Raw genomic sequence first — 21,237 nt, 5'->3', positions numbered from 1 at the left:
TTTAAATACCGAATATATTTTAAAATACCAAATATTTTTTGAAAATCATGAACATTTTTTTAAGTTATGAGTATTTTTTAAAAACGGCAACTATTTACCATTTAGAACATTTTTCGAAAAATAAAATACATTTTTATATTTGAAGAACAAATTTTGAAAAAAAATTTATCAGAAACATTGAAAAACGCCATTTTTTAAATTCGGAAGATTTTTTAAATCAAGGACATTTTTCGAAATTTAAAAAGAAAATCGTACACTAACTTAGTTTGGAAATTTAACAAAATTTTGATATTGTGAACATTTCTTAAATATACCAAACATTATTTGGAAATAATGAACATTTTAGTAAAATACCGAACATTTTTCTTAAAAAACCAAACATTTTTAAAGTTATGAATGTTTCAAAAAAGGCATCTATTTAAAATTTAAATCATTTTTTTAAATTCAAAGACATTATTTGAATTTGAAGAAGAATTTTTAAAAATCCAGAACAATTTTTGAAAGAGAAACAAAAAAGAAAAAAAGAAAAAAGGTTCAAAGAACCTTCTAGAAATTTCCCAAAACCAGAAAAATGACTGGATGTCTAAAAGGTTTCCTAAACTATGTTCCGCTTGAATGGGCAGTCCCAATTAGAACGATCGCTTGATCTCGCGTGTGCGGAGCCTCACTACTTGCCGCAAAATAAGGCAAGTCGCTTCGTACTTTTGCTAGTTTCATCCATCCATCCCTTTCCCCTTCTCCAGTCGGGCGCTTGAACCCTAGCAAAGTGTTAGCAGCAGCAAACCCCTCCAAAGTGTTAGCAGCAGCAAACCCCTCCAAAAGAGCTCGGGACGGAGGAGATAAAGTTTCCTACTTCCTACCCACCTTTAAAGAAGGCTTGCGAGCCTTCCGCGGGAAGTCGTTCATGTCCGCCTCCGTCATCGTCGCCAACGGGGCGAGCGGGTACCACCTTCTCACGGTCGATGGCTACTCCTGCACCAAGACTCTGCCCACCGGGAAGTTCCTCAAGTCGCACCAGTTCATTGCATGTGACCATCGCTGGTACATTAAATACTACTCCAATGGCCAAACATCCGAGTGAGCGGATTACCTTATTGAAAATAATCTTGACACGTGACTTGTGCACGTGCATGTGTGCTCACTGTGGGAGTACTAGCCAGTCTATGCATGTGTGTATGACCGAGTAGTATGAGTAATTAGTACATGCATTGCATGTTAGTGGTCTAGATATTAGCCAAATCGTTGAGTTAGTTAGGTGAGTCAATCCAGGAATTAGTTAGCATATTAGTTGAATCCTGTGCATTGGATGTTGTCCAGGTCGTGTGGCCGGCCGTTAAGGGATGCATGTTGTACACGCGCTGGGACGTGCATGGAGTAGATTAGTTAGTGCTGGTAGTGGGTTGTTGTGCGTGAGTGCATAGCATTAGTGCCTCGTCCTTGTATATATATATTTGCACTGGAGTAATGGAAGGCAGCCATGAGGGCTAACAGAAAACATGTAGCCATTGTGGGTAACCAAGGAAGTGTTCTAGCGGCAAAGCCCTTGTGTTCTTCTTCCTTGGTTCATGTGTGTGTGTGTGCGTGTGTGTTTCTGTGAGTTCTTCCATTGTGTAAGTGTTCTTGAGAAATATTCGAGCTGAGATAGTCGAGGGGGAGAAGAAGAGTGGCGCTGCGAGTGGGCGCACCAACACTTGGTATCATGAGCTTGGTTGTTTTGGGCGTGGTTCGCCATGCCGGAGGCGTGCCGGCAATGGTGGCGTTCGTCGGCGGCCGCGCGAAGCTCCGGGCCGTGTGTCGGCCTATGGAGGTGCACGACGGTGTGGCTGCGTGACGGACTCCATATGAGGGGGACGTCGGCGGCGCAAGGTGGACGTCGTTGGCGGCGTGATGCTGCTAGCGGCTGGTGTATGTCTTCATCATCGTCGAACTGCATCACGGTGATGGAGATAGGTATGTCGTCCGGTAAGTTGTGTCATCGGCGGCAAGTAGGTGGTAGCCATGGAGCGGAGGCTATTGCCATAAGGAGTTCCAAGTGCGAGTCGTCAACAAGGTGCGTCATCGTCGGCAACATGGAGCTGAGTCACCGGCGAGTTGTGGCACCGGTGGCAAAGATGGAGGCGAGACACCGGCGAGTTGCGGCACCAGTGGCGAAGATGGAGGCGACTCATGTTGGCTTTTGAACCGAAGATCAAATCACCGAAGGGCTGTACACGCAAGTACAAAGCTAGCAAGCAGGCACACTGCTGGATGGATTCCGTTGCACTGTGCCAGCGCTCGTCTAGCTGCGGACGTACGCTGTGTACAAGCGCTGCTTCGTATAATTTGCGATCGTCTTTCTCAATGGAACGTGGAAGCTGGTTTGGGTGCAGACTACTTGCTGCTTTCCTGTTTATTACTTGCGTATATAAAGAGATACATACCAGCCACGTCCAACGCGCTGCGGACTCGGCAGGCAACACGACGTGATCCGACTCGTACATGAGTCCGGTTTACAAACGTGAAAACAAAAGGATTAGTACTAGGACTAGACTATACCTAATACTACAACTACAACTAGATTAATTCTTACATTCACCTCCTTAATCTAGTTGTTTTGTCTCCATTTCATGCACTCCGACTTTCTTCCTCATCTCGTTGAACTTCTGTCGACCGAGGGACTTGGTGAAAATATCGGCAAGCTGGTCCTTCGTATTCACGTGCTGAACTTCGATCATCCCTTCCTCAATGCACTCCCGGATGTGATGGAACCGGGTATCAATGTGCTTGCTCCTTTCGTGATGAACCGGATTTTTGCACAATGAGATTGCAGGTTGGTTGTCAATCTTTAATGACACCTTCTGCACCTCCCGCTTTGCAAGAATAGCTAGGAGTCTTCTCAGCCAAACTGCTTGACAAGCCGCCGTGCTTGCCGCTATGTATTCTGCCTCGCATGAAGACAGTGCCACCACCTTTTGCTTCTGAGAATTCCAACTAATCGGATTCGGGCCAAGGTAGAAAACCATGCCCGTTGTGCTCTTTCGGTCATCAACATCACCTGCCATGTCACTATCTGAATATCCACGAAGGATCAGTCCTTCCTTTCCCTTTCTGTACGTGCAGCCAAGATTAATTGTGCCTTTCACATAGCGTAGAATTTGATTGACCGCGCTCATGTGTTCGATTGTCGGTTTCTCCATGAAACGACTCACGATCCCGACTGAATAAGCCAAGTCAGGTCGGGTATGCACCAAGTATCTTAGGCTACCACAACGCTTCGATACATTGTGGTGTCCACCGGCGGATTTGAGCTACGCTTGCTCAACTTGTGACGTTGGTCCATTGGAACTTGTGTCGCGTAGCAATCTGACATGCCACACTTGTCCAATAACTTGACCGCGTAAGCCGATTGACATAGGGAAATCTCTCCGGAGCTTTGCTTCACTTCGATGCCCAAGTAATAGCTGAGTAATCCTAGATCACTCATGCTAAACTTGTTCTTCATTTGCGCCTTGAAACGTTCAATTTCTTGTACGCTATCTCCGGTAATAATCATATCGTCGACATAAACTTCAACTAGCAGGTTTGAGCCTTTGGAGTTCTTTGTATAGACTGCGTGCTCGAGGGGACATCTCTTGAACCCGAGCGAGACCAGACTTCGGTCTAACTTTGAGTTTCAAGCTCTTGGCGCTTGCTTTAACCCGTAAAGTGCCTTCTTGAGCTTGTAAACTTTCCCTTCTTCGCCTTTCTTCTCGTCGCCGAGGGGTTGTTCCATGTACACTTCTTCTGTGAGATCGCCGTTGAGGAAAGCGGATTTAACATCTATATGATGAACCTTCCAATCCTCTTGTGCTGCGAAAGCTAGGAGCACTCTCACCGTCCCGATTCGAGCAACCGGTGCAAACACCTCATCATAGTCAACTCCTTGACGTTGAACGTAGCCCTTTGCAACGAGTCTTGCCTTGTACTTCACAATGGCACCCTCCGTGTCCTTCTTTAACTTGTAAACCCACTTCAAACCTATCGTCTTTTGGTTTGGAGGTCGGGTTACCAAAGTCCACATGCCATTGCTCTCAATTGCCTTCATCTCCTCATCCATGGCGTGCGTCCAGCTAGGACTTTTGCTCGCCTCTACGAAGTTCGCCGACTCCTCAACTCTGAACAGACACAGTCCGGAGTACTCGAGCGTAACTGGCTTTGTGTACTTGTAGACTTTCTTGAGGGTCTTGTAGCGACAAGGCCCTGAGGAGTCCGTTGTGGCTTGCGAAGGAGGCGACACAAATTGTGTCGGTGTTGATGCACTTGAGGAAGACGGCTGAGACCCTGGTGTGTCATCGACATCCGTGTTATCGGCGTAGTCGTCGTGACCGTGACCATTATCTTGATTGTCGTTGTCACTATGCGCCTCGTTGTCGATGTTGTCGTCGAGATCTCCGCCTGTGTCGCGCGCGGCGTTGTCGCTATCTCCTTGCGACCTATGCGCGTCGTCGTCGGTGTCGGCACCATGATGATCACTACCATTGTGGTCACCTTGGTTGGGCGTCTTGCCAACCACCTGGACATCCTCCCCTGCATCATCATCAGTTGGAAATTCAACTGCAAATATGTTACTGTTTGGAGCATCGTCGGCTGCGGCGCTCCAATTCCACGCTTGGTTTTCTTCAAACACGACGTCGCGTGAAATCCGTAGACGCTTGGTTTGTGGATCATAGAAGCGGTATGCCTTGGTGCCGGAACTTCTCTCGTATCCGATGAACACCATCTTGGTGCTACGATCGGCAAGCTTTGAGAGGTGCGGCTCCGCCGTCTTCACATGTGCCACGCACCCGAATGTCCGTAGATGAGACACATTTGGCTTACGTCCGTAAATTGCTTCATACGGAGTCTTGCGGATCACCGCCTTCGTTGGAGCCCGGTTGAGAAGATAGACTGCCGTCGAGACAGCTTCTCCCCAAAAAGTCCCCGGCAGGTTCTTGCTCTTGAGTAAACTCCTTGCCATGTCAACGACGGTTCGATTGCGCCTTTCAGCGACCCCATTCTGCTGCGGCGTGTAAGGTGCCGTGAGGAACCTCTTTATGCCAATCTTCTCGCAGTAGTCGTTGAACTCATTCGACGTAAACTCTCCGCCGCGATCTGTCCGTAGAGCGCGAACCTTCAGCTTGTGTTCCATCTCTGTTGCAGCATTCAGCTTCTTGAATGCTTCAAACGCCTCATCTTTAGACCGTAGGAGAATGACCCACATATATCTCGAGTAGTCGTGTACCACAAGGAATAAATACTTCTTTCTAGCGTGAGTTGCCGGGGTGATAGGGCCACAGAGATCACCATGGAGCAGCTCGAGTGCATCACTTGCACGATAGGTAGACTGAGCAGGGAATGGCCTGCAGTGCTGTTTTCCAACCAAGCACCCGTCACATACTCGATCAACATGGTCGATAACTGGCATCCCGGATACCATCTCCATCTTTGACATCTTCTTCAAGGCGTAGAAGTTGTCCAAATCTAGCATGCCATAACCACGAATCATCATCACTCTTGGCGAGCCAACACTCCGGTTGAGATTGGTCAAGGTTGAGGATATATAGCCTATTCCGTGTGCGATTAACACGAGCTAGCACGTTTCGGAGGTTGTCGAAGATCGTCATCACTCCGCTCTCGATATTCACCTTACATCCATTCTCGTCAAGCTTCCGAATAGAGATGATGTTGTTGCGCAGCCGTGGGATGTAGTACACTCCGGTGAGTATGCGATGTTCGCCTGTGAGACCCTCAAAGAGGACAGATCCTTGCCCGCAAATCTCCACAGCTGAACCATCACTGAACTTGACCGAGCCTTCAACATCGTATTCCAGCTCGAGGAATTTCTCCTTGCACCCCGTCATGTGGTTACTGGCACCCGTGTCGAGGTACCACGACACGGTCTGATCACCGGATAACTTTGGTGTCACTTTTTCCTCATGAAGTAGCACCTTCCGGCTTGGTTTCACAACCACCGTTTCAGCGAGATCACAAACTTCGGCCATCAGAAGGCCTGGACCTTCGTCTTCCTGCTTTGCCAAATTTGCCTTGATCTCCCGCTTGTTAGGCTTTGGACAATCCTTCGCAAAGTGACCCATCTTATTGCAGTTATAGCACTTGACCTCGGACAAGTCCAAGTTCCGTGGTTTCTGCTCTTTAGATTGGCCCTCCTTACCACGACCTTGTGGTTTGCCTTTTCCTTTGCCTTTTCCGTTTTGTCCATCGCCCTTCGTGTTGCTTGAGCCTTCGCCACCGTCACGCCTTCCTTTGCTACTTGGGGCCTCCCAATCTGCGCGCGAGTACATGAGTTGGTCACTACCTCCTCCTTTGCCTTTCCGACAGCCACGAGCATTCTCTTCCCATGTCCGCAATCGTCCGATCGCCTCCGTTATGGTCATGTCGTCGATGTCGTAAAGCTGCTCGAGTGTGCCGATGATGTACGTGAATTTATCAGTGACTGAACTGAAAAACTTTTCCACGATCTCGGTCTCATCGAGCTTTGCACCAAGCGCGCGGATCTCTCCCACCAAAGTAGTAAGACGCATGGCGTAGTCATTCACCGATTCAGTTTCCTCCATCTGCAACTTGTGAAATTGGCGCTTCAGCACTTGTGCCCTTGCCTTGGTAACGCGATCTTCTCCGATCCTCATCTCCTTGAGTGCGATCCACGCCTCTCTTGCCGTCTCAAACTCCGCCAATGTCATCAGCACGGAATCCGGCACAGACTGGGCTATGGCGGCCATGGCACCTTCGTCGCGCTCCTCGTCGACGTCGTCGTCCGTGATGGCCTCCCACACTCGAAGGGATCGAAGAATAATCTTCATCTTCACCGCCCACACGCCATAGTTGGCGTCGGTGAGCATCGGATACTAGATGGGGATGTTGCGATGCGCCTGGACGTTGGCGCCGCTCGTTCCTCCACCACTGGTTGCTGACTTGACGCCCTTCTTCACCTTGTCACCGTTCTTGTTCGCCTTGGCACCGCCGCTGCCGGACTCGACCGACTCAGCGTCGCTGTCCGTCATCGTAGATCGTAGATCGTCGAGGCTCTAGATACCAATTATTGGCTTTTGAACCGAAGATCAAATCACCGAAGGGCTGTACACGCAAGTACAAAGCTAGCAAGCAGGCACACTGCTGGATGGATTCCGTTGCACTGTGCCAGCGCTCGTCTAGCTGCGGACGTACGCTGTGTACAAGCGCTGCTTCGTATAATTTGCGATCGTCTTTCTCAATGGAACGTGGAAGCTGGTTTGGGTGCAGACTACTTGCTGCTTTCCTGTTTATTACTTGCGTATATAAAGAGATACATACCAGCCACGTCCAACGCGCTGCGGACTCGGCAGGCAACACGACGTGATCCGACTCGTACACGAGTCCGGTTTACAAACGTGAAAACAAAAGGATTAGTACTAGGACTAGACTATACCTAATACTACAACTACAACTAGATTAATTCTTACAACTCATCTGCGAGTTGCGGCACCGACGGCGAATATGAGACAACGAGTGTGTCGCGTGGCATGCTCGTGGTGAAGATGTAGGAGGTGTGACTCTCATTGAATCAGTGTGACAAGATGGCATTGGCGGCTGTCTTCGTGTTGCTGCGACCACGTCAACGACGATTTCGAGTGGAGCTCGGCACCGCCAAGGTGTCATTCATGGAGAGTTTGATGAGTCAAGGTGTCAAGATTAGGAGGGAAAATATTGAAAATAATCTTGACACGTGACTTGTGCACGTGCATGTGTGCTCACTGTGGGAGTACTAGCCAGTCTATGCATGTGTGTATGACCGAGTAGTATGAGTAATTAGTACATGCATTGCATGTTAGTGGTCTAGATATTAGCCAAATCGTCGAGTTAGTTAGCTGAGTCAATCCAGGATTAGTTAGCATGTTAGTTGAATCCTGTGCATTGGATGTTGTCCAGGTCGTGTGGCCGGCCGTTAAGGGATGCATGCCGCACACGCGCTGGGACGTGCATGGAGTAGATTAGTTAGTGCTGGTAGTGGGTTGTTGTGCGTGAGTGCATAACATTAGTGCCTCGTTCGTGAGTCCTTGTATATATATATTTGCACTGAAGTAATAGAAGGCAGCTGTATATGAGGGTTGACAGAAAACATGTAGCCATTGTGGGTAATCAAGGAAGTGTTCTAGCGGCAAAGCCCTTGTGTTCTTCCTTGGTTCATGTGTGTGTGTGTGTGCGTGTGTGTTTCTGTGAGTTATTTCATTGTGTAAGTGTTCTTGAGAAAATCCTCGAGCTGAGATAGCCGAGGGGGAGAAGAAGAGCGGCGCTGCGAGAGGCCGCACCAATATACCTGTCCTTTTTCCTCTGTCTTGACGATAACGTTAGCGCGGGGGTGAAAGCGCACCACATTTTCTGGTTCGTCGATGTGCTGCAACACGAAGTACCTTCTTTGGCATCAGAACCGCTGAGGAACTACGCGGGCAATCCTGGCTGGGGGAACTCAAAGTTCGTCAAGATGGAAGCATTTGAGAAATCCAAGCATCTCAAGGATGATGATTCATTCACAATCAGATGTGACATCGTTGTCATCAACGGGTTCTCCACCAAGTTGGCCGAGACTGCTGCCCCAAAGTTTGTTTTCCCGCCCCTGTCTAACCTGAGCCACAACTCAGGGATCTCCTTAAGACTGAGAAGGGCACCGACGTGGTGTTTCAGGTTGGCAGTGAGATGTTCGCCGCACATAGATGCGTGCTCGCCTCCCGATCGTCGGTCTTTGGTGCAGAGCTCTTCAGCGCAATGAAGGAGGGCGACACATCCAGAGCTGTACGCATAGATGACATCGAGGCTCTAGTGTTCAAGGCATTGCTCTATTTCGCCTACACCGACATGTTGCTAGAAACAAAAAAAGAAGAGGAAGATATTATGTTCCGGCATCTGCTTGTCGCGGCGGACATCCAGCTTTAGCCTCTCCATGCCATACCTGTCCGCGGGCCTTCTCGTCGCCCCCGCTCTCGGTCCCGGACGTGCCTCCCTCGGACCCGGAGCCGGCGCCGCCTAGCTGTCTGCTGACTCCTCCACCGGACCCCACCACCCCTCTGTTGGCTAGATCCGGGGTGGGGTCTGTGGAGGTGACCACCCGGTGGCCGTCCAACCCGACCCACCTCGGACTGCTACGTTCTGCAGGTGGGTGCGGTCTACGTCGACTCTGGTGGCTTCCACCCGGCACAGTGGCAAGATCGACGCCGCTTGCCCGGCCGACTGCCCAGCCCTATCCATCTCCGAGATTGCGGAGATGTGGGCGGCGGTCAGAACCTTGAGCTAGGTACTTGTAATGTCTTAGAGTGTAACTTGTTATATTTGTAATCTTTTTGTATGTGGGTCCATCATATCAATGAAATGAAAGTGATATTTCATGTGGTATTACATGTGCATGTCTTGTTTCCTTTTGCATGCATGCATCCATTCATCCATGCCTTTTTGTTTGTTGTTTTTGTGAACCCATACATGGTGTGACATGTGATGATGATGTGTGATGTGATGAGTGGTGTATTTGAGAATGGGGTGCTTCTATGTTAGTTTTCCACTATGTTTTAAAAAAACCCTTCCTCTTCATTTTTCCTCAAGCTCAAGTTTCACTTGCTCCATCCCTGATTCAAAAATGTTCATATTTTAAAGTGATTTGTGGTGGATGTGGTGCTAGGTCTTTTGTGATTTTAGACTTTGTTTCGAGAGGGGCAAATATTCACAAAACAGTGTAATTAATTCTATTTTGTAAATATTTAAAGTCTCCAAGAATATTCCTTTTACATTTTATTTAAATGGGTCATAATTCCCTTATGACGAGGAGCATTTTGTTTTATTTTTAGCATCAACAGTGTTGCCTGTGTTTTATTTTTTGTCTCTGTTTGTTTTTAAATAGAAAACCACAGTGGGTTTTCTTTTTCTCTACCTGGCGCCTTCGAGCGGGCTTACTCCCCTAGCTGGCCCAGTAACTCCCTCCTCGCACGCAGCCCACCTCCTTCCTTCTCCTGTAGACAGCGTCTCCCTCCTCTCGCCTTTCCGTCAGTGTTCTTCAGAGACAGCGCGACAGACACGACGCCGTGCTCACGGACGTCGAGGCCGCGCGACCCTCGCCTCCTCCCCCTCCTATAAAGCCCCCTTGGCGTCCGTGCAGGGCCTAGGGTTCCTCCAAGCCGCCGCCACTCCTTCCTCTTCTCCTCCCTCTCCCGATATCAAAAAATAGTCGGGCCGAGCTCCTCCTCCGCCATGGCCGTAACTTGAGGAGCTCCTCGCCGTCGTTGCCGGGCGTCTCCGTCCTCTCCGAGCAGCCCAGGAGCATGCGGGACCTCGAAGGGCTCCGTTCCCGTAGCTAGGAGGTGCAGATCGGGTCTGCTTCCACGACGTCGACGTCGTCCCCTTCTTCCTCTTCCGCTCCGACGATCTCCTCCGCCTCGGCTTCTTCCCCTACTTCCTCTCCGGCAGGCTCGGCTTCCTCGACCAGTGGGTGAGCACGAGCAAACTTCCCCTTCCTCCATAGCTAGATCACGCGTATAGGGCCATATCATCGCCGCCATTCCTCTCTCTATCGCCAGCGCCGCCATGCACGTTGCAGTAGTAGTTGCAGGGCTCCTCGCGCCGTGCTTAGTGTTGGAATGGAACCATGGATGTTCCCTCTTCCTCCCAGAGACGGGCCCGTGCTCGATTTGAAGTAGATCGCCGGCGGTGAGCCTCCCCTGTTCCGGCCACCGTCGGGCGTAGTAGATCCACAGGGGGTTGCTCAAAAGAGCAGAGCCCCCCTCTCTGTTAAGAATCGTTGCAGCAGCGCCGTGGTAGGTGGTGTTTTGTGCAGCGTTTGGTCGAGGGTTCGAAACCCAGTGGCGCCCCTTTTGTTTTTGTTGATTTGTTTCGGGCGCAGTAGCAGAAGGGGCTAGCTTACCCTGCTCCCTTCCTTAGTTCTGTCGAGCCAGAGAAGAGTAGTGCAGTGGTTTGTGGTGGTGTGTTGAGACAGTGGGTCTTGGGATCAATTCCCAGGCCAACCCTTTTTTATTTTTGTTTTAATATTTTATTGTTCTATAGTTGTTGCTTGCTGTTCTATAGATAGGTTGCTGGTTATAGTGCTTGGGCATCTTTATTTTGTTGCTAGGATTTCAAACCAGTAGGTTTTCATCTATGTTTTAGTTAGTGTATATATGTGGTGTGTGTAGGTGATGCTTATGCATGTGCTTATGCTTGTGTGTGTGAAGGTGCTCATGTAGTGTGTGCATATGTATATATGTGGTGCAAGTCCCATGAGTTGTGTGCTTGTGTGTTTTTGTTTTAATATTTTACTGTTCTATAGTTGTTGCTTGCTGTTCTATAGATATGTTGCTGGTTATAGTGCGTGGGCATCTTTATTTTGTTGCTAGGATTTCAAACCAGTAGGTTTTCATCTATGTTTTAGTTAGTGTATATATGTGGTGTGTGTAGGTGATGCTTATGCATGTGCTTATGCTTGTGTGTGTGAAGGTGCTCATGTAGTGTGTGCATATGTATATATGTGGTGCAACTCCCATGAGTTGTGTGCTTGTGTGGTGCAAGCACCCACATGCTTGTGTAGGTGATGTTGAGGTGTGTGCTTGTGTGGTGCAAGTACCCAAATGCTTGTGTGGGTGTTAGTATGTGTGTGTGGTGCACTAGGGTAGTGTGTGTATATGTGTGTGTGATACTCATATTCATGAGTGTTGAGCTTATGCACTAGCTTGTGCAAGTGTGTGAGTGTGTGTGTGTGTGGCCCCCCCCGCCCCACATACTTTGTGTGTAGGTGTAGGTATGCATGATGTGAGTGTAAGTAAGTGTGTGTGTGTGGTACTAGCATGTGTAGGTGCTTGATATATGTGTGTGTGTGTATGGTAATGTGCTATGGCACACATGCATGAGGTCTAAACCCTCATGTCACCATTGGTGTTGTGGGGATGTGCAAGTGCATGTGTAGGTGATGATCTAGTGAGAACACATGTGATAAAGCACTATTTGCATCTTTGTGATTCCATGTAGTTTTTCATCTTAGCTTTGTGCCCATTTGTTCTATGCAAGTACCTAGGTATTATATATGTTTTTGGGGTAGAATCATCCCAGGAATCCATTGGTGGAATCAGATTCCACTTTGGAACACTTTTTGGGAATGTCATTTTTTCTATTTTGTTCTATGCTTAGAGCTTGGTTCCATGTGATGTGATGAGCCTAAGAGGATGATTCCTTCATGTGGCAGTAGAGGGTGAACCCCTCTACAACATGGTGGTTTTGTTTCATGCTTAGGAGTTTGTATGCGCAAGTTGTGCTTTGTCAAAGTAGACATGTGGCTGAAAATATCAGCCTAGTGAAAATCTGTGATTTTCACTAAGTCTCAAAAAGTGTTGTTATGTTCTTCCCTTGCAGTTGTGCTTGCAAAAGTTCATGTGTTGGGAATCAGCCCTTGCAATCAACTAGAGAGTTGTAGCTTTTGTGCTTGTCTAGCTCTCTGTCATTTTTCATTCCATTTGGCTTCATGTAGATATTGTTTTGGGTGCCGTCAAATTGCTTCAGAGCATAAACACCTAGTGAAATCTGAGAATTTCACTAAGTCCCTGAAAACTGATATTTTTGTCCAAGTTAGCAGTTGTAAATCTTTCTGTGTGTAACTCCTTTCACTAGTAGAAAAAGGGCCTTTTGTCCCGGTTCGTAAGGGCCTTCTGTCCCGGTTTCGGAATCGGGACTAAAAGGTCGTTACTAATGCCCTTGGCCTTTAGTCCCGGTTCTTACACGAACCGAGACAGATGGGCCTCCACGTGGCCGGTGCAGCGAGCCCGGGCAGGGGGCCTTTAGTCCCGGTTGGTGACACCAACCGGGACCAAAAGGCATCCACGCGTCAGCATTTCAGGTGATGGGTTTTTTTGAAGGGAGGGGGGTTTAGGGGGTTTTGGGGGGTTAATTTAGGTGTTTCATATATTGTGTTAGCTAGCTAATGAATAGAGAGAAGTGTCCTCTCTTATCTCCGTGCTTGGTCGATGCTGCATACTATACGTATAGAGAGGACTAGACACGCTAGCTAGTAAGAAAATGAAGGAAACAGAAGATCGTCATGAAAATATGCATACAAAGAGAAGTGATATCGACCACCTCTCCTTCTCTGAGAGATTGGTCGAACAACAAGTTCTCGTATATCTATCCGATGCTACTGGCTACATATATACAATATAATTATCTCTTACAATATAATCTCCTAATTAAAATTCAACTCATTAGGGTTCACATGGTATTCTCTGTCTTTAGCGATCACGTGGTCAAGAAAGAATGCCGCCAATTCCTCTTGAATTCCTCGCATACGATCTGCTGGTAGGAGTTCATTCCGCATCCGATATATCTAATTTGAAGAAGGGGGTCAATACATATATATGAATAAATGAAACTGAACACAAATGATGGTAATAAAATAAAATTGTGAATATTATTATTTACGCACGTCATATTGTTTGTCAGAGTAGCCCCGCTCACAGGTCACGTGGCGGATGGACTCGCAAATGTAGTATCCACAGTAATCATTCCCTGGTTCCTGCCACAACCACTTTACAAGAAATAGAGGTCAATCAAACTGATAGTTAGCAAGCATGCTAAATGGTATTGATGAAACTAGCGCTTGAATCACTAGGAGATGCGTGGAACATGCTACTATAGTACTTACTTTCGGGTGTCTAAATTGCAGCTTCTTCGGCAGTCCCGAAGTTTTTGCGGTGAATTTTTTCCAAACCCTGTCAGACAAAGAAAACAATTACTTGATATGAGGACATGAACAAAGTTGCCGATATGGTGCGATAATGATCGATTTGACTTACTTCTCTAGAATTTCAGTCATGTCCGCATACTCGTTGGGATCTTTTCGTCTCGAGTCTAAGACGGTTACTAGCCCCTGCTCAAGCTTAATCTCTAGGAGAATATAGTGGAAGCTGCGCACGCATGCATAACTCATCAATTACATTACTATAACCTTGACTAATAAGGGAAACCGAATATGCACAAGACAGTAACACTCACTGGAATTCGTAAGGGAAGAGTATTATAGCTTTGTTTTGATTCAATACAAACGATTGTAGCAGGTTGACCTCGGTATGTTTGGCCTAAGATTTAATCATAAATGCATCTACGAGATTTGTGTTAATGAACCCAATATCACCAATTTGTCTTTTCTTCAATTCGACGATCTTCAATCTGCATATAATATAGTGAGGATAATTAAAAATACATGCAATGAAAGAGCTGACCTATATATAGAGACTTAATGACGGAAGTAGTACTACTTACAGGCAGTAGCAAGTGATCATTAATTTATCGAGGGCCTTTAGATTGAAAAACGGGAAGAACTCCTCAAATGGAATCATCAATAGTTCAAGTCCAACGAGGTCATGCTCCTTTCTAACTCCCAGCGTCAAAATATTACTCCCCCGAGACTCTTTGCAAGTTTTCATGTACCAATCATGGAATCTTCGCATCATCGTTGTTAGAGATCTTTCATATTTGACGAGAGGCTTCCCGTACACGTATTTGTGTTCATCCACCTCCAATAAATCAAAATGTGCATCATCGGGCAGGTAATCTGCAGGATTGGTACCGGGCAACAAGATCCCCGGATGATTAGCGACAATATCGCTAGACACCTTGAGCGGGGGGAACGATTGGTTCGCTTGTTCGCCGAGCTGGGCAACTTCTTTCCCAGCTCGTCGTTCTGCTAACCTTTGATCACTGACAGTACTTCCCGACCGCCGCGCTTCGATAAATGACTTTGTAATAATGCGCTATAGTTGCCTTTCTTCGGAGAATTTGGTGGTTTCTTCAGGGCAGCCAGAGTACGCTTTGCTTTTACCGGATCTATCTTCTCCTTCGGAGGTGGATGTTTTTTTGCTTTCACCCCTTCAAAGAAGTTCTTCACTTCGGATTCCACGATCTTCTCGTTTTCCTCCGGGCTCCTCTCGTATGGTAACTTCTCTAGTGGCTTTAGAGAAGGACCGTATTTGTATTGCCTGCCTCTGGCTGTACTGCTACACGTCGGAGCAGACGGAGCCTGGCGTGCCTCGTGTCTGTCCAGGGTGCTCAGGATTCCCGAGGGCCATTATGAACTCATCATTCTCTCTGTCTGGAATGAACGCCCCTTCCTGTGCTGCGATGATATAGTGCTGAAGCTTCCTGACGGGTATTCACAGTTGCTCTTCCGTCCAAACACACTCCCCTGATACAGGGTCCAAGGTTCCGCCAACCCCGAAGAACCAAGTCCGGCAATGGTCTGGCCATCTCAATGTCTCTGGTTCGACCCCTTTAGCAATCAGGTCATTCTCAGCCTTGTCCCATAAAGGTCGGGCTTTGAGGTAACCACCTGACCCCGTGCGATGGTGATGCTTCTTCTTCGCGGCATTTTTCTTGTTTGTCGCTGACATATTCTTACTCTTTTTCGATGTCTTGTGGGCCACAAATGCGGGCCATTGATCTCTGATCTTCTCAAACCGGTCGGTGAATTCTGGTGTCTCTTCTTTGTCGACAAACGTTTTCAGCTCATTCTTCCACCTCCTGAATAGTTCTGCCATCTTCTTAAGAGCACGAGACTTGATCAATTCCTCTTTAACTGGCTTCTCTGGATCCTCCTCTGGCGGTAGGGTGAAATTGTCCTTAAGCGTTGTCCAAAGATCTTCTTTCTGTTTATCGGAGACATAAGACGTCGGCACCTCAGGGTGTTCCTTCTTTGACTTTAACCAGTGTTGGATACTGATCGGGATCTTGTCCCTAACAAGAACCCCGCACTGAGCACTAAATGCATCCCTTTTCCGGATGGGTTCAATCGGCTTGCCATCGCGCGTGATTGCTGTGATCTCAAACCTTTCATCCGAGCGCAACTTTTTCTTCGAGCCTTGTTTCCTTACCGAAGTTGAGGTCGATCCGGAGGGCTAGAGAAAAAAGAAGAAAGACGAGAGTTAATTAATATGTGTACATATGAAAACAATGAATGCATTAATTAACTAGTCAGCACGGGCTTAACTAATATATATATACCTGGCCGGACTCGGTTCGGTCAACGGAGCCGTCATGTACGCCCTCTTCTTCACCAGGTCCTTCCAGATCATCATGAACGCCCTCTTCTTCACCCGGTCCTTCCAGATCATCATGAACATAGCCCTCTTCTTCACCCGGTACTTCCAGACCATCGGTGTCTATGAGAAACTACGCAATGACATCACTTCCTTGTGCAATTATCTCCCCCAACATCGCTTCTTCCTCTTCGTCTCGGGAGTGATCCATAGTTTCTGCAAATATTTACAACATGTCAATTATTATTCAAACATGGTACAGATGGATATATATTAGTGGAAAACGTAGAACTAGCTAGCTAATCACAATAAGGAATCATGTTAGTGGCCTCGACGCTGCTTTTCTAGGGTTTGGGGTGGCCTAGACAATGCTTCAAGGGTTTGGGGTGGCCTCGACACAACGCTTCAAGGGTTTGGGGTGGCCTCGACGACAACACTCTTTTAACTTGGTAAATTTGGGTGGCCTCGAGAGAGTTTGTCGGGTAGGGGCGCGGCGGGAGGGGGTAGGAGACCAACATCGTTTTTTCTCTAGGGTTTGGGTGTCCTCGAGAGTTTTGGTCGAGCGAGAGGGTCGAGGGGGGTGCTCCCGTGGTATAAGTTATCACGGTCGAGAGTGGGTATATATATCGACCGCCCCTCATGTCGAAGTTATCCGGGAGGGGGTTATATCGACAACGACGCGACATACATATACATGGGAAAATAATGTTATCGCGGAGGGGGTATATCGGTACCCCCCTCGTGTTGAAGTTCGATCGGGAGGGGGTATATCGACAACGACATACCCGATAAAAAAATAAGAAGACAAAAGAAGAAATAAAAAGAGGAGAAGAAGAAAGGAATAGAAGAGAAGCAATCAAAGAAAAAAAAGAAGAAAAAAGGAGAAGAAGAAAGGAATAGAGGAGAAAGAAGAAAAAAAATAGAATTGGAATAGAGGAGAAAGAAGAAAAAAAATAGAAATTCTATTTTTTTTCTTCTTTCTCCTCTATTCCTTTCTTCTTCTCCTCTTCTTTTTCTTCTTTTTTCCTCTTCTTATTTATTTCTCCTCTTCTTCCTCTCCTCTTCTTCTCCTTTCTTCCTCTTCTTATTTTCCTTTTTCTCCTCTCATTCTTTTTCTTCTTCTTCGTTATCTTCCTAGCTATATATAATACTTTTTTTAAAATGTAACTTTTGCATATATAAAACTTTTTCTTCTTCTTCCTTCTTCCTTCTTCCTTCTCTTCCTTATTTTCCTAAATATATAAAACTTTTCTAAAAATGAAACTAACCTAAAATGTACTAAATCAGAGAACATATATAGATAAAATTAACCTAAAATGTACCCAAATGTACTAAAAATCTAACTTTTATATGCACAGAGAACATACATACATATATACATTTTTATAAAAATGCAAAAAACAAATCATCATTTATATGAACAAAGGAGAGGACAGGGTGGGCGGCGCCGGCCTGACCAAGGAGAGGCACGGCGCCGGCGTCGGTGTAGAGGGCGGCGACGGCGGCGTGGTCGGGGCAGGGGCGACGGCGGCGTGGGCGGGGCAGGGGCGATGGCGATCGACGGGGCAAAGGGCGGCGATGGCGTCGATGGGGCGGGTAGGGGTGCGGTAGAGGCACGGCGAGGGCGCGCGGCGTGGTCGGGGGGCAGGGGCGACGACGACATGGTCGGGCCGGGCAACGGCGGCGTGGTCGGGGGCAGGGGCGACGACGGCGAGCTCGGGCAGCCTGGCGGCGTCGTCGGAGGAATCGAAGAAACTGACAAAATTTTCACAACTGTTGGCTTATATAGCAAAGCCATTGGTACCGGTTCGTGGCACCAACCGGTACCAATGCCCCCTTTAGTCCCAGTTGGTGCCACCAACCGGGACGAAAGGTCACTTTTTAGCAGCCCAAAGGGCGGGAAGCGGCGTCTTTGGTCCCGGTTGGTGGCACCAACCGGGACTAAAGGGTGGGCATTGGTACCGGTTGGTGCCATAAACCGGTACCAAAGGCCCGTGTGCTGCCCTCGTCGTGGCCAAAGTTTAGTCCCACCTCGCTAGTTGAGAGGGGCGCGCAGTGGTATATAAGCCCCACTGCCGCACCCCTCTCGAGCTCCTCTCCACTGCAGGCTTACGTGCCTACTTGCTAATGCTTTGCCTGATGGGCCTTCTGGGCCTACTGCGGGCCTGAATCCTGGCCCATGGATGGGTTTCTAGTCGTATTCACGCCATGGTGGCCCAGTTGGTGGCAATTTTTTTTTATTTTTTCCCAGTTTTTTTGTTTACTTTTTTGCTTTATTTCTTTTATTTCTTTTTTGCATTGGTACCGGTTGCCTGCCATAACCGTGGTGTGGTTGAATGTTTAGTCCCACCTCGCCAAGCGAAGGGCTTCCGAGCCTGTTTATAAGCTCCGCCGCGGCTGCAACGTGGAGAGGAACATCTATTTTTTTTTATTTTTTTCCATTATTTTTGTTTTGTTTTTTGCTTTATTTTTGTTTTGTTTATTTTTTAGTTAGCTTATTTTGTTTTGTTTCTCCTTACAACAAAATACTTATTTTTTTTATTTTTTTGTTTCTAATTACTTATTTATTTTATTTTATGATAATTCTTTTTTCCATTAAAGTTTCTAACAAAAAAAGTTCTTTATGAAAATTCTTTTTGCTTTTAATGATTTTTAACAAAAAATACTTTGATAATTTTAGTTGCATTTAGTGATTATTTTTTCTTTTCTTTTTTGTTTTGTTTATTTTGTTTTGTTTCTACTTAAATTCAAAGTGCTAGTTAGCTTATTTTGTTTTGTTTCTACTTACAACAAAATACTTATTTATTTTATTTTATTTTGTTTGTAATTACTTATTAATTTTATTTTATGATAATTCTTTTTGCTATTAAAGTTGCTCTCATATATGGTGGACACTCCCTCACCTAATTTTTCGACCGTCGATGATGCCCGCTATTCCTTCTTCCCCTAATGCATAACAAATATCTAGCACAAGGAGAAGAAGGAAGAGCGACCCCCACAACAACAGCCGGCATTCTTCTTCTCTCATATGCATGAGCTAGAGTGGCAAGAGCATGGCATGCATGCTCACACCTCACGCCCAAAAACACAAGAGAGGGGTGGGAGGGGGGAGAGTTTATATAGGCAATCCTTTAGTCCCGATTCGTATCTAAAACCGGGTCTAATAACATATGCGGCATGCCACGTGTTTGCGCGGCACGCCACGTGGTTTCGCTGGATCTTTAGTCCCAGTTTTTGTCCTGAATCGGGACTAATAACATATGTGGCACGCCACGTGTTTGCGCGTCACGCCACGTGGTTTCGCTGGATCTTTAGTCCCGGAAACTCGTGTGTTACAAAGGGATTTCAATTTTTTGAACTTATTTAAACTCCATAGTTTTTCTTTGTTCAAAATGCACCATTCAAAGCCACATCATCAATTTACAACTCTTTCTGACCTCATTTGTTATTTTTCATGCATTTAATGATTATTTTGAGCTATAAGACCATGAAATTGCAAAGTATTTGAAATGAACTCTCAAAAGGTTCCAAGTTCGCATGGTATCATAATTTCACCCACATAGCATGTGCAAGAAAGTTGAGAGGGTTACGGCAAAAACTGGATGCACTTCGTGTACAAAACGGACAATCTCTTTCGAAGTATCACGGTTTCATACGGAAACTCGTCTGTTACAAAGGGATTTCATTTTTTTGAACTTATTTGAACTCCATAGTTTTTTATATGTTCAAAACGCATCATTCAAAGCCACATCATCAATTTACAACCCTTTCTAACTTCATTTGTTATCTTTCATGCATTTACTGATTATTTTGAGCTATAAGACCATGCAATTGAAAAGCATTTGAAATGAACTCTGAAAAGGTTCCAAGTTGGCATGGTATCATCATTTCACCCACATAGCATGTGCGAGAAAGTTGAGAGGGTTACGGCAAAAACTGGATGCACTTCGTGTACAAAACGGACAATCTCTTTCGAAGTATCAGGGTTTCATACGGAAACTCGTCTGTTACAAAGGGATTTCATTTTTTTGAACTTATTTGAACTCCATAGTTTTTCTGTGTTCAAAATGCACCATTCAAAGCCACATCATCAATTTACAACCCTTTCTGACTTCATTTGTTATTTTTCATGCATTTACTAATTATTTTGAGCTATAAGACCATGAAATTGAAAAGCATTTCAAATGAACTCTGAAAAGGTTCCAAGTTGGCATGGTATCATCCTTTCACCCACATAGCATGTGCGAGAAAGTTGAGAGGGTTACGACAAAAACTGGATGCACTTCGTGTACAAAACGAACAATCTCTTTCGAAGCAGGAGGGTTTCATACGGAAACTCGTCTGTTACAAAGGGATTTCAATTTTTTGAACTTATTTGAACTCCATAGTTTTTCTGTGTTCAAAATGCACCATTCGAAGCCACATCATCAATTTACAATCCTTTCTGACTTCATTTGTTATTTTTCATGCATTTACTGATTATTATGAGATATAAGACCATGAAATTGAAAAGCATTTGAAATGAACTCTGAAAAGGTTCCAAGTTGGCATGGTATCATCATTTCACCCACATAGCATGTGCGAGAAAGTTGAGAGGGTTACGTCAAAAACTGGATGCACTTCGTGTACAAAACGGACAATCTCTTTCGAAGTATCAGGGTTTCAGACGGAAAACTCGTCTGTTACAAAGGGATTTCATTTTTTTGAACTTATTTGAACTCCATAGTTTTTCTGTGTTCAAAATGCACCATTCAAAGCCACATCATCAATTTACAACCCTTTCAAAGTTCATTTGTTATTTTTCATGCATTTACTGATTATTTTGAGCTATAAGACCATGAAATTGAAAAGCATTTGAAATGAACTCTCAAAAGGTTCCAAGTTGGCATGGTATCATCATTTCACCCACATAGCATGTGCGAGAAAGTTGAGAGGGTTACGACAAAAACTTGATGCACTTCGTGTACAAAACGGACAATCTCTTTCGAAGTATCACAGTTTCATACTAAAACTTGTCTGTTACAATGGGATTTCATTTTTTTGAACTTATTTGAACTCCATAGTTTTTCTGTGTTCAAAATGCACCATTGAAAGCCACATCATCAATTTACAACCCTTTCTGACTTCATTTGTTATTTTTCATGCATTTACTGATTATTTCGAGCTATAAGACCATGAAATTGAAAAGAAT

General features: G+C 45.9%; 1 pseudogene; it reads left to right on the top strand.

Annotated features, from left to right (window-relative positions):
- Positions 1-904: 904 nt before the first annotated feature.
- LOC123396885 lies at positions 905-8,925 on the top strand (annotated as a pseudogene).
- Positions 8,926-21,237: the final 12,312 nt, after the last annotated feature.

This window comes from Hordeum vulgare, chromosome 1H (genome assembly GCF_904849725.1).
Source record: "Hordeum vulgare subsp. vulgare chromosome 1H, MorexV3_pseudomolecules_assembly, whole genome shotgun sequence".
NCBI lineage: Eukaryota > Viridiplantae > Streptophyta > Magnoliopsida > Poales > Poaceae > Hordeum > Hordeum vulgare.
This window is presented reverse-complemented; position numbering and strand designations above follow the sequence as displayed.